Source organism: Oculina patagonica, chromosome 13 (genome assembly GCF_052425735.1).
Source record: "Oculina patagonica isolate OP01 chromosome 13, crgOcupat, whole genome shotgun sequence".
In the NCBI taxonomy this organism is placed as follows: domain Eukaryota; kingdom Metazoa; phylum Cnidaria; class Anthozoa; order Scleractinia; family Oculinidae; genus Oculina; species Oculina patagonica.
In genome coordinates, this window is record NC_135770.1 from 14,886,611 (window position 1) to 14,897,468 (window position 10,858).

A 10,858-nucleotide genomic window follows, 5' to 3' on the forward strand; every position below is an offset into this window, starting at 1 on the left:
TCTCTTAAGCCCCCCCCCCCCCACTTTAAGTCACTAGTCAGCCCCCCCCCCCCCACCTGGAAAAATGCTCCGCCGTCCCTGACAAATACTGCTTTCGAGATGAATTTGAAAGTGTCTTGGGTGAGGCTGATTCAATAGATGTTGACGAATGTAGTATCGAGAACGTTGTCAGAATTTGTCTAGTCGATCCCTCGTTCCATTCCAGTCTTTCGTTCGCTTTGGGAAAACTCCAAGATGCAAAGTCTGCAAAGTTGGTCATCGAGCACTTCGGTTTCCAAGTAGACGGCTCGGATATTCTGACAGGAAACAAAACCGTCGTTGAACAGGCAAGATTATCTGATAAACTCACAGTGCTTGTGAATGACATTGGCATCGCCATAAAAAAGCTCGGGTACGCTCTCTATGCTGGAAAGGTATACAAGAAGTGCGACAAGGCAAGGTACACCTATTGGTATAAGTGCGAAGTGGAGGCGTTTGTAAATAGCTTGGCGGCAAATCAGTCTTTCATATATAGCCAGACTACTAAAGGACATGAAGAAAGTCGTCGAAATCCTAGCCAACCCACATTGCGAAGTCATTCGACCCCTTTGCGTGGACTATAATTTGATTGAGGCGAACGAAGGCCAGTGCTGGTCAATCAAGGAGCGATGTTTCTTCTTCTCGATCCAACCAAAGTTCCTGATCCAAAATATTTCAAAGAAATCTTAACGGAAGCCGAAGTTGAGGAGTTTTGCGAGGATTTCATCAGGCTTTTACATCACAACCAGAAACGACACAAAGACAAAGTACCATGTCTGATCGGTGCTGCGAACAGCGGTAAAACGAGTTTATTTCAACCGATTTTAGGGCTGGTACATCACAGCAACATAGTGATTATCACTAAACAGCGAGTCTTCAATAAGGCCATGATTAATCGCTTTACAGAAGTGATTTTTATTGACGAGGCTAGGGAAAATCCTTACCCAGGGCGGATTTACGGCGAGCGACATCAAGTACCAAACGGCAAAGACCTTCATTAACCGTTGTCCAATGCTGTTGACAGCCCAGACGAAGCTTGAATTTAAGTCCGAGGACCAGCCCGCCATGGATCGTAGGTTAAAGAACTATACCTTCAGGAGTGTGCCTAACCCGAGAAAGAAAGCGACAGAGTGGCTTAGGAGACACTTCATGGAGTGTGTTGCGTGGGCGGCGACGAAGGCGCGTCCATCTAGCGACCAAGAAGAAAGCTCGGACAACAGTGATAACGAACAAGAGCCAAAAATCGGCAATGGCGTCCTTAAAGCCGGACAGAAGGATGCTCTCGCTGTCACTCTTGGAGAAGAGCTGTGGAGATGATTCGCTAGAAGAGACGGACGAAGCGGCCGGTGCAATGGAAGAACGCAACGGCGAACCGGACACCTCGCAAGACCACCTCAATGATCTTCAGCCGGGCAGATTCCTCTTCGCAACGCTGTAGATACATGTATTTGAAATAATAATTTGAGCTGTCAGAAATCGGCGAATGTTTCAGTTTTTATTCCTTTGAGACAAACTTTTGGGACTCAATGGTGCCGATCAAACGCCTTACAATTTAGAACAGCCAAGAAACGCCCAAGGGTTTAGAACTTACAAAGGGATCGAACTTGAACAAATTCCAGAGCTTGCAACGCTAGTCACAACTTTATTGATCTTTATTGTGTAATTTCTCGAAAGGTGAACTGGAAGATTGTTACCTTCGGCGTGCTGCTAATTTTTTTGCAAATCCTTTGACAGAAAGTGGGCATCACCGACAAAAACTCTTCGAATTGCTTGCCCAATTGCGTCCAAATATTGCAAGGCGTTCTCTAATCGTGCAGAAGTTGACTGCAGCACTTCAGTTTGTTGGACGCGATACGACTACAGCTTTTCAAAGTCCACGTAAACGAAGGTATACCTAAAACACTTTTACCAAATAAATTAACCTTTTTCTTTGAATCTGAAAATGTTATTCTGCAAAGATTGTAACTTTCACCGCCGTGACAAACCTTTGGCCTTTGGTGACCGAAGTTTGTGTCTTTCGTGTTGCATTCAAGGCGCGAGGGAGCCGCCCGGTGTGCATACGAGTTTCATTTTATCGGGTTATCTGATTGGGCAAAGAGCGAACAAAAGAAGCTACGTCACGGAAATCGTTAACTGGCTCGGGTTCGCAGACGCTCAGACAGACGCTATTTTTCGGCGGAGAGAAACGACAAATACGTCTGCTTTCGCAGGCTAGCAAATATTTATCTTGTTTCGAATCTCAAATAAAATACACTCAAACCAATGAATGGCATAATTCGATTTCGGTTAAATTGAAAGAAGCTTAAAAATAAAAAAACACAGCTTTCAGTGGCATTTGACAAGTCGCGTGACTAGAGCATACCTAACTGCCGGCGAGATTCGAGAGGTAATTCCGCTTTTCGTGATGACGTGTTTTCCGTGCCTTGAAACAGTTTTGCTGTGTTTGCAATTTTCGTTTTGATTTCAAAAATAAACTCAAAACACTTGCATAACACACAAAAAACAATACATTTTTCATTTATAAATAGTTTGGACATGTCAAATCGCAACGTGAATATTCAGTACTTGCTCCGAGACGAACGCTTGAATAACATTAATAATCAAAGGTCTCTATGAGACTATGACTATTTTGCTATGGTCTATTAGTCCGGAAGATAAGCGTAAAATTGTTGAAATAGGTGATATAAGTACCAAATTTTGCATATTTAATCCTTTTTAGGTAGGAAATAATAAGCGATAAGGATCCACTTATGAACTTAACTTGTTCACTAGTTATTTGCGGTTAATAAGTTCCCATATGTTTCCTATAAGGCACCACAGGACACCCAATTCTAACAGAGATGAAATCTTTATAAAAAGCCATCTAAGCTATGTTTTCCTGTAGTTTTTTTCATTTTAAAACCTTTCCTCATAATCTAGCATGTAGCTCCGTGCAATTTCACGTATTTTGAGGCTGCAAAGTCGAATTTATAAAACCACAGGGTACCCAACCCGTGATAAAACAGAATAAATATAGAGGCATTAAGCTATACTATTCTGTTACTTTTTGCAGGTAATATTTTTTATCGCAATCTCGCTTACGGCGCATTCGCCTAAAAGTGTCCACAATCTTTTAAAAAACCACACCGTCACACTGTCTCACTTAAATTTTTAAGCCTTAAAAATTTTTCCTCTTCATTGAAAAATAAACGAGCCATTTACGCTATATTGTCCTATGATATTTATAGGTAACATTTTTTAACACCTCAGTCTTAGCTACTGTTCTATTCGGTTTTTGAAGGGAAAAGTATGTTTCTCTCAAAGTTTTGTTTACTCTTGGTAGCAACTGCCATTATATTTACACAGTGCTGTGCAAGGTAGGTTTGCCCTTGTATATTTACAAAGCCCCCAGCATGCCTGCTTGCAGCCGCATCTGATCAGCTCGCTGCATGCTTTTGAGGCTTCAGGGAGGGATGTCCAGTTCGGCACCCATCCGTCTGAGAATCGAAACCAGCCCCAATCAGATGTGCTTGGAAGTTCCTGGATGGAATCAAGTGAACGACCCCAGACATGACCAGCTTGAAATGCTGCTCTTCTAACATGTTGCGCCAGGGCCGCTTGGGTTGGCGGAATACTCTCTATGCTTCTGGTGCCTTGAGAAAACATGGGCTGTCGTGACGTGTTGACATCCTGGTGGGGGGCTGTTCGGCTATACATTATAACCACGAACCGTTTCAGCACCTTAGATTGCTCCTCGGAAAGCATTGACTGTGGCGATGATAAAGTGCAAAAAACTTCGGTCGCCTCGGGATAGCACTTCCATGCCTGAAATGCGGTCTTCATACCCTTTCCAAAAAAAAAATACATCCGGTAAGGGCATGAAAGAACGGTAGCCCCTTGCATTGCTGTTCGGTAAGAGAACTGGCTATCTTGTGGATTGGCAGGTAGCGTAAGTGCTTGCCGACGCCAAAGACAACCCACAGCTCGTCTAATTCCAACTTGCGCGCAAGTGCGATCGCCAATTCAACCACGTCTGTATCAACGGTTCGTACAAGAATCTTCTTCATACCATTCTCAGAGGCATGCTTTATATGAATGAAGATACGGGTATCTGCTTCCTCGTGATTACAAGGTGCCAGGCCCGTCTTGTCTATCGTGGTGGAACTGATTACATCCACATCCGCCGTGCTTAATACCACTACATCACTTGCTTCGAGAGATTGAACGCTTGCTGCGAGATACTAGAATAAGTCCTTCTTGTTGTCATCGAGCCTCAAAAACGACTTCCAGTTTAAAGGAATCGCCGCATTGTCGCACACACGTCGGCGATCTCCTGTGCCTCTGGCCTCTCGAGTGCCTTGCTTGAGACTGTTCTTCAGGTAGCGATCCCACACCAAGTCGATTCTCTTTACATTCTGTGCACGATAACTGATGACATAGGAGATAAAAACAGTGTCTGCATACTCCTTGAAGGTCTTGCACTTACCAGGCGACAGCATATTTACAATAGCCGCACCATCTAGAACTACAACATCAACCGCAGGACGTTCCAACGTTGTGTTAACTTCCACGCATGCGATAAGCTCCGATTTTTGTCCTGTTCGCATCTTGCCATTACAAGAAAGTGCAGGTGGACTGTTTTCGTGCTTGAAGAATTCTTCGAGATTTCCCTCTCTTGCTTGGCAAGCAATATACAGTCTAGAAAAGAGTCGACAGTCGCTCTTGAGATTGGCAAGTACATTACTGGTCTTACTTGATGGCCTTTTTCTCTTGTGTGCCAAACAAAGGTAAGTTGCAAAGTTGTATTGTGTCAGTGATTGCTTTTGGACCGCTTAGTAAGTCGCTTCTCGACATACGTGTCATACATTGACTGTCCCTTCTCCTGGCGGCTGAAACAGCTTCCACGACAGATTTAGGAACAATTTCTTTAGTGTCTAGTACTATGAGATCAGTACTATCTTCTCTGAAAGGGTTTCCCATCTCGTCAATTACTTCAATCAGGTTTTGAACGTCTTTGGCAAAGGCTTTCTGAACAGATGATACCTGTTCGTGGTGACACGTGTTAGCACGTTTCTGTACTTCATATGCACTTTCGAATTCATTCACTGCTCTTGCTATTTCTGGTCCTGCTACCATCCAGCGTCGAAGGCCTGCAGGACTTTCTGTTTATCCTACTGCTCCACCATCCCCTTTAATCATCTCGTTCTCCTGGTCATGGTTGTGGTCTAGAGCAATTTTGGAGAATAGGTGCTGAGATTTCTGAACAACGAACTTCCCTTGTTCGAACTCGGCGAATACTGATGGGTGCCTCTCCTTCAAGTTGACCAAATCTCTGATGTGGATGGGAAGCCATCTTGCATAATGTATTTGATCGAGAGCAAACATCCAAGGAACAAGCTTTACAAAAATCTCTACGTACATGGAAAAGTTGCCTTCTCTAATAGACCTGACAAACCCTAGAACTAACAGTTCCAATTCAAGTGCTGTTGACCAGAAAAGGACATGGGGATGTGCCTCACACTGCTTCTGCATCCAGGTATTAAAATCGTCTGGTTCCCTGATGGTCTCGATACTAGCCATGTAAGCCCGTCGCTGTAAAATGTAAAGTGCGCATGCACTCACTTGATGTACATAGCGAGATCTGGTTATCAGTGCACCGCCTTTAGTATAGCAACTGCCCTTCCACGGGATGTGACGTCTGCCTGGACCAATGCGCTATCCCACCCACTGTTAGTTAACTAATATCCGACCATCTTTAGTGAGGCCTTCTCAATGTGAAGCCCACCGATCATCACTACATAGCTGCTCTCCTCATACGTTTCTGCCCTCTCCCACTGGATCTGTTTTGCGAGAGCGAAAAGGGGTTGGTCCATTCCAATGACTGGTGTCTGTCCCGGATTAAGGTATGCGATTGCCTCCTTTACTAGTTTCATAGAATGTTGGATCATTGCTTTACTGTATGCGTTGTCTTCAAAGAGGGGTAAAAGCGATGTAATGGCAATAGGTGAGGGAGGTGCGGTTTGCAAAGAAGCAAAGTGAGCAGACCAGGACCGATATTCTCTCTCCTCTAGCTTTTCCTTTTCCATCAGTTCCTCGACCTTGGTGAGCCACTGGTACTCGCTTTTCATATTTTCAGCGACGACATCTGACTGTGGCTTGTTAGTATTACATCCTGCTGGAACAAAATAATCTTTCTTTGATTCTCGTTCCCCGTAAGGTTGAATAGCAGTGTAGGCTTCGGGTAGATTACACACTGTTTTCCTTTTTGGAAGGTCAGGATTTATAAGAACTCGATTTCTGTCAATGCCACCGAAGTCATTAGTAGGGTGCTCGGTAAGGGAAATTGCGGTTCCGTGAAATGAGTCCTTTGCTGTACGTGAACTCGGGTTGTGGTCTATGTTGTCAACACTTCCAGTAGTAAACAGTGACTTTTAACTTTGAAGGGGAAACTACGCCGTCATCAAACTGCGCACAGACACTATTTCCTAGATCAGCTGAAATTTGCATCACTCGGTCGTACGAAATAGACATTCCTAATCTGTAGAACTTATCTACTAAAGTTTTCTTCCTAGTTTCTGCGTGGACCACCAGTCCCAGATAGACTGGTATTGGAGGCTCTCTATTCGGATCATGCCTGACTGCTGTGCCATCAGACTGCGGGACCCTGTGACGTTTCACAGCGTTGAAGATCAGCAGCTGTGAAAGCGCTACACCTGTATTGGTGCCCATCACTGTATCTTGCTCATTTTTGTTCTGACGCTCGGCCCCTTTTCACAAGGAGTAAGTCAGGTACTGCAGAGCGCTGACAGTCGGTATCGAATGTACCATTAAAGGATTGCTTTTTTGCAAAAAGCTCTTTCCTAACAAGCATTGCGGCTTTGGCAAGATACGTGGCCTCAGTGTCGTAGTCATGAATTTGGGCAAACTGTAAAGCCGCACCAATGTCGGTTGTAAATGCTAGCTTTACCTCCTTTCCTTCCTATATGCGCCAAGCTTGGTTTGGCGATCCTTCAACCTCGTGCTGTTTACACGGCTAGGAACATTTGCCCCGAGCTGTTCAAGTAAACGCGAGTACGTTTTTGCCAAATCTGATAACAGAAAAACCATTGGTCTCGGAGCTTCCTCTAAATACATAACAAGTTCAGCTAAAGCAATAGCTTCCAAAGAACTTTGAGATGTGTTTCCATTGTTTTCTTCCTCTTTTGAGGAACTGTTTCTAACTCGATTGTAAAGAGCTGTGAGACATGGTGCATGGTAGTATGCATCCTGTGCATGCATATCACCATCTGCCAACTTTGACAACAGCTTAGGTTAAGCAGTGTGACTGCTGCTCTGACCTTGCTATCAATAGCAAACGTCGCTGCTCTACGAAGATTCGTACCTGTTACGACATAAAAATTTGAAATTATCAAAATTGTGAATTCACTTGATTTTATCAGTCTTGCTTTTTTTTTGATCTCACTCTTATTCAGTTTTAAGTTTAATAGAGATATAAATTGAATCAAGTCACATGTCTTATTTACACCAGGACTATCATTGATTTTATCTGAAAATCAACGCAGCTTTCGTAAATGTTTTCAATTGTTTTTTCTGTGATATCATGCAAAATGAAAAGAAACGAATATTGACTTATTGCAATAAATAACAATTTACAAATCTTCTGTAATTATAAATTTTTCCAGACATTTCACCCATCCAAGTTGTCGCTTTTCTGTTATGTGTAGATATCTAAAATTAATTATCATGTGTTCCTTACCCAATTCATTACAAAAGAAACATCGCCTTGTGCCATCTTTTGTCAAAGGATTGGATGTTTCCCCGTGGCCAAAGGATGTACGTCTAGTTTTGACCGGACTTGGTTGTTCCGAAGTCTCCTCGTCAGATTCCTTGCTGGCCTCAGCATGCTTTCTTTTCTAAGCTCTGGTCAGCTTCGCACTACTGCATTTATTAAAACATGTCTTGTGCCAAGAAGCATTGTTAATTCTCACGGTATCTTCTAATCATCGGAAAATATCACATCTTCCAAGCTTGGTTAGATAACAGCCCCCTAGCTTTAAAATTTTTTATCTCGTTCTCAAAGACAAATATTCTCTCGTCGGTATGAACAATCTAGGGATTTGGAAGAGTATTAAAGGAGTAGTTGTATGCTAATTTCTTCATCTTGGTGTTCTTCTCTGGAGGCGACTGAATTTTATTCGTGTTGTTAGTTAGCTTTAGTCATCGTTGATCGTATGGGAGAACAAGAAGGAGCTAGTGCCTCTATTTCGCCGGAACTAAGTGCCATTTTAGATGCACAGAGAAATGCGATATTAACGGCAGTTAACACTCAAATTCAAGGTCTTCAGAGCAATTTGCTTCAGGCTCAGTCAGATTTAGCGGCCCAGATTGCGTCGGATCTGCAACTTAAGAAGAAAGAGAAAGTTGTCAAGACAAGCAATCCAGCCTTGAAAGCCCTTGAATGTGGAAATATTCCTAATATCAAGGAAGAGCTGAATAGAGGTATTTCTTTGATTAATAATAGACAGAAGATAATTAAATTGGCGGATAAATCTGAATTCGGTTGGGCGACAGTCCAAGAACATGTCAACGACGGATGATTTGGCTGACGACGAGGCCGACGCCTCAGAGATTAAAAAAGGGAAAAAAGACCTGGTGTTAGGATTAAATCATTGCAAGAAAAGAAGAGATAAATCAGCCCAAAAGTTTCCTCTACTGCGCCTTCAACTTTTAGCGCTCCCTGATTTGGCGGTTCGTCTGGCTCTTTTCCTTCAGCTTCTAGTTATTTTCGTCCCCAAGGTCGATACTCCTTTAACTCATTTGTGTTATCGATGCGGTAAACGTTGGTATTGATGCATAAACCTTCGTCTTCAGGAGCAAAATCTTGATTTATTGGAGCAGTCAGAATTTGAACAGGGCGTCGAAGATCCAGCTTTTCACAGGGAAAGTTGCATGCTAACTTTTCATTTTGGCGTGATTCAGTCAAGGCCTCTAGCCTGACTTTGTTCTAGATTATTTTCAAGGAATCTCCTTTGCCATATTCGATTGAAAACAGATTATCAGCCCTTCGTCGGGACACCTTTGTTGAAATTTGTCTTTTCAAAGTGCCAAAAACATCAGTGTTCAAGTCCGCAACGATCTTTCTTCGGCTGGTTTTACACCCAATGATGATAAATCGAATTGGGAGCCCGTTCAGAAGTTAGTTTTTCTGGGTCAGTCGGTGCTAAAATTTGAAACGGGTTTGATTCTTATTCCTGAAGAGCGAATACACAAACTGAAATCTTCCATTGATGTTTGCCTTCAAAGTTGTAATATTTCAGCCAGAGGTCTTGCTTCTATAACAGCTTAACAGGGAAAGTTCTATCGATGTCGTGTGCTGTTGGTAAGATTACGAGATTGTTGACCAGAAATTGTTATGCCGCCATTGAGCAAAGAACCTCCTGGGATCAACTTTTGTACGTGTCCCCTGAGATTTGCTATGAACTTTTATTTTGGCAAAACAATATCGACTTTATTAATGGAAGCGTATGTCACCTAAGTCCATTGCTGTTGGCGTTGTTTATTCTGATGCAGTGTCACTGGTTTTGGTGGCTATTTCGTTCAATGCGGTCAGGATTTAGTTTCGGACCAGTTGTCGAGCTTGACTGTAAAATGGTTCACGGACAATCAGAACGTTCCTAGGATCATTTCATCTGGCAGCAGCAAAGGTCACTTGCAGTCCGAAGCTTTGTCTATTTTTAACATTTGCTGTTCTCGCGGTATCTCGATCGAGATGGAATAGATCCCAAGATCTCAGAATGACAAAGCTGATTTTCTCAGCCGCATTTATGATTCCGATGACTGGTGTTTTTTCGTGGAATACATTTCAAAACATTGACTTAGTTTGGGGCCCGCATTCTATCGATCGTTTTGCTAATTATTAAAATGCTAAGCTTTCTAGATTTTATTCTAGGTTTTGGAATACGGGTTCAGAAGGTATTAATCCATTTGTAATGATCTCGGCGGGGGAGAACAATTATGCGTGTCCCTCTATTTGCCTTATTCCGCGAGTGTTGCTTCATATGCGTAACTGCCAATTGCAAGCGTCTGGGACACTTATTGTTCCTTTGTGGCATTCTGCTCCATTCTGGCCGATGATTAGTGCCGGTGGGGATAATTTTTCTGATTTTGTTTTTGACTGGAAGGACCTACCAACTGCTAAAGAAGCCTTGATTCCTGGCAGATGTATTGTATGTTTGGTAATGAGAATTTGAATTTCAGAATGCTTGCTTTGAGAATTCAATTTGCCTGCTAGGTTCTTTTCCATTTAGTATTTTGTTTTTTGGCAGGTTTTTTGCCTTCCATTTCTTTCTTTGTACTCGTGGGCCGTGCGTCCTCCAGTGAGCACACAATAGCAATTAAGTGGTGTTTATGGTTTTGTTTTGTTTTGTACTATTGCGCACGGGTGGATTATATTGAGTGAATTTAGACGAGAGTCGAATTTTTCCGCGTTTTTGAAAAATTAGCGAAAAAATATTCTCTCGTCGGTATGAACAATCTAGGGATTTGGAAGAGTATTAAAGGAGTAGTTGTATGCTAATTTCTTCATCTTGGTGTTCTTCTCTGGAGGCGACTGAATTTTATTTTTATCTTCTTATGACTAGAATTGTTTCTTTCCTTTTTCAGATGCGATAATTTATGATATTAGGACGATGTGCCTTTGTTTTTTTTGTTTGTTTTTGTTTTTGTTTTTAGGAGGTTATGTTCGTCTGTGACCAATTATTTATTTATTTATTTTCGGGGCATTTTTGCGCCCGAGAAGAATGGGACCATCTGTTGCCAAATTTTTTAGGGCCTTTTTGTGCGCCTGAGGATTATGGGACCA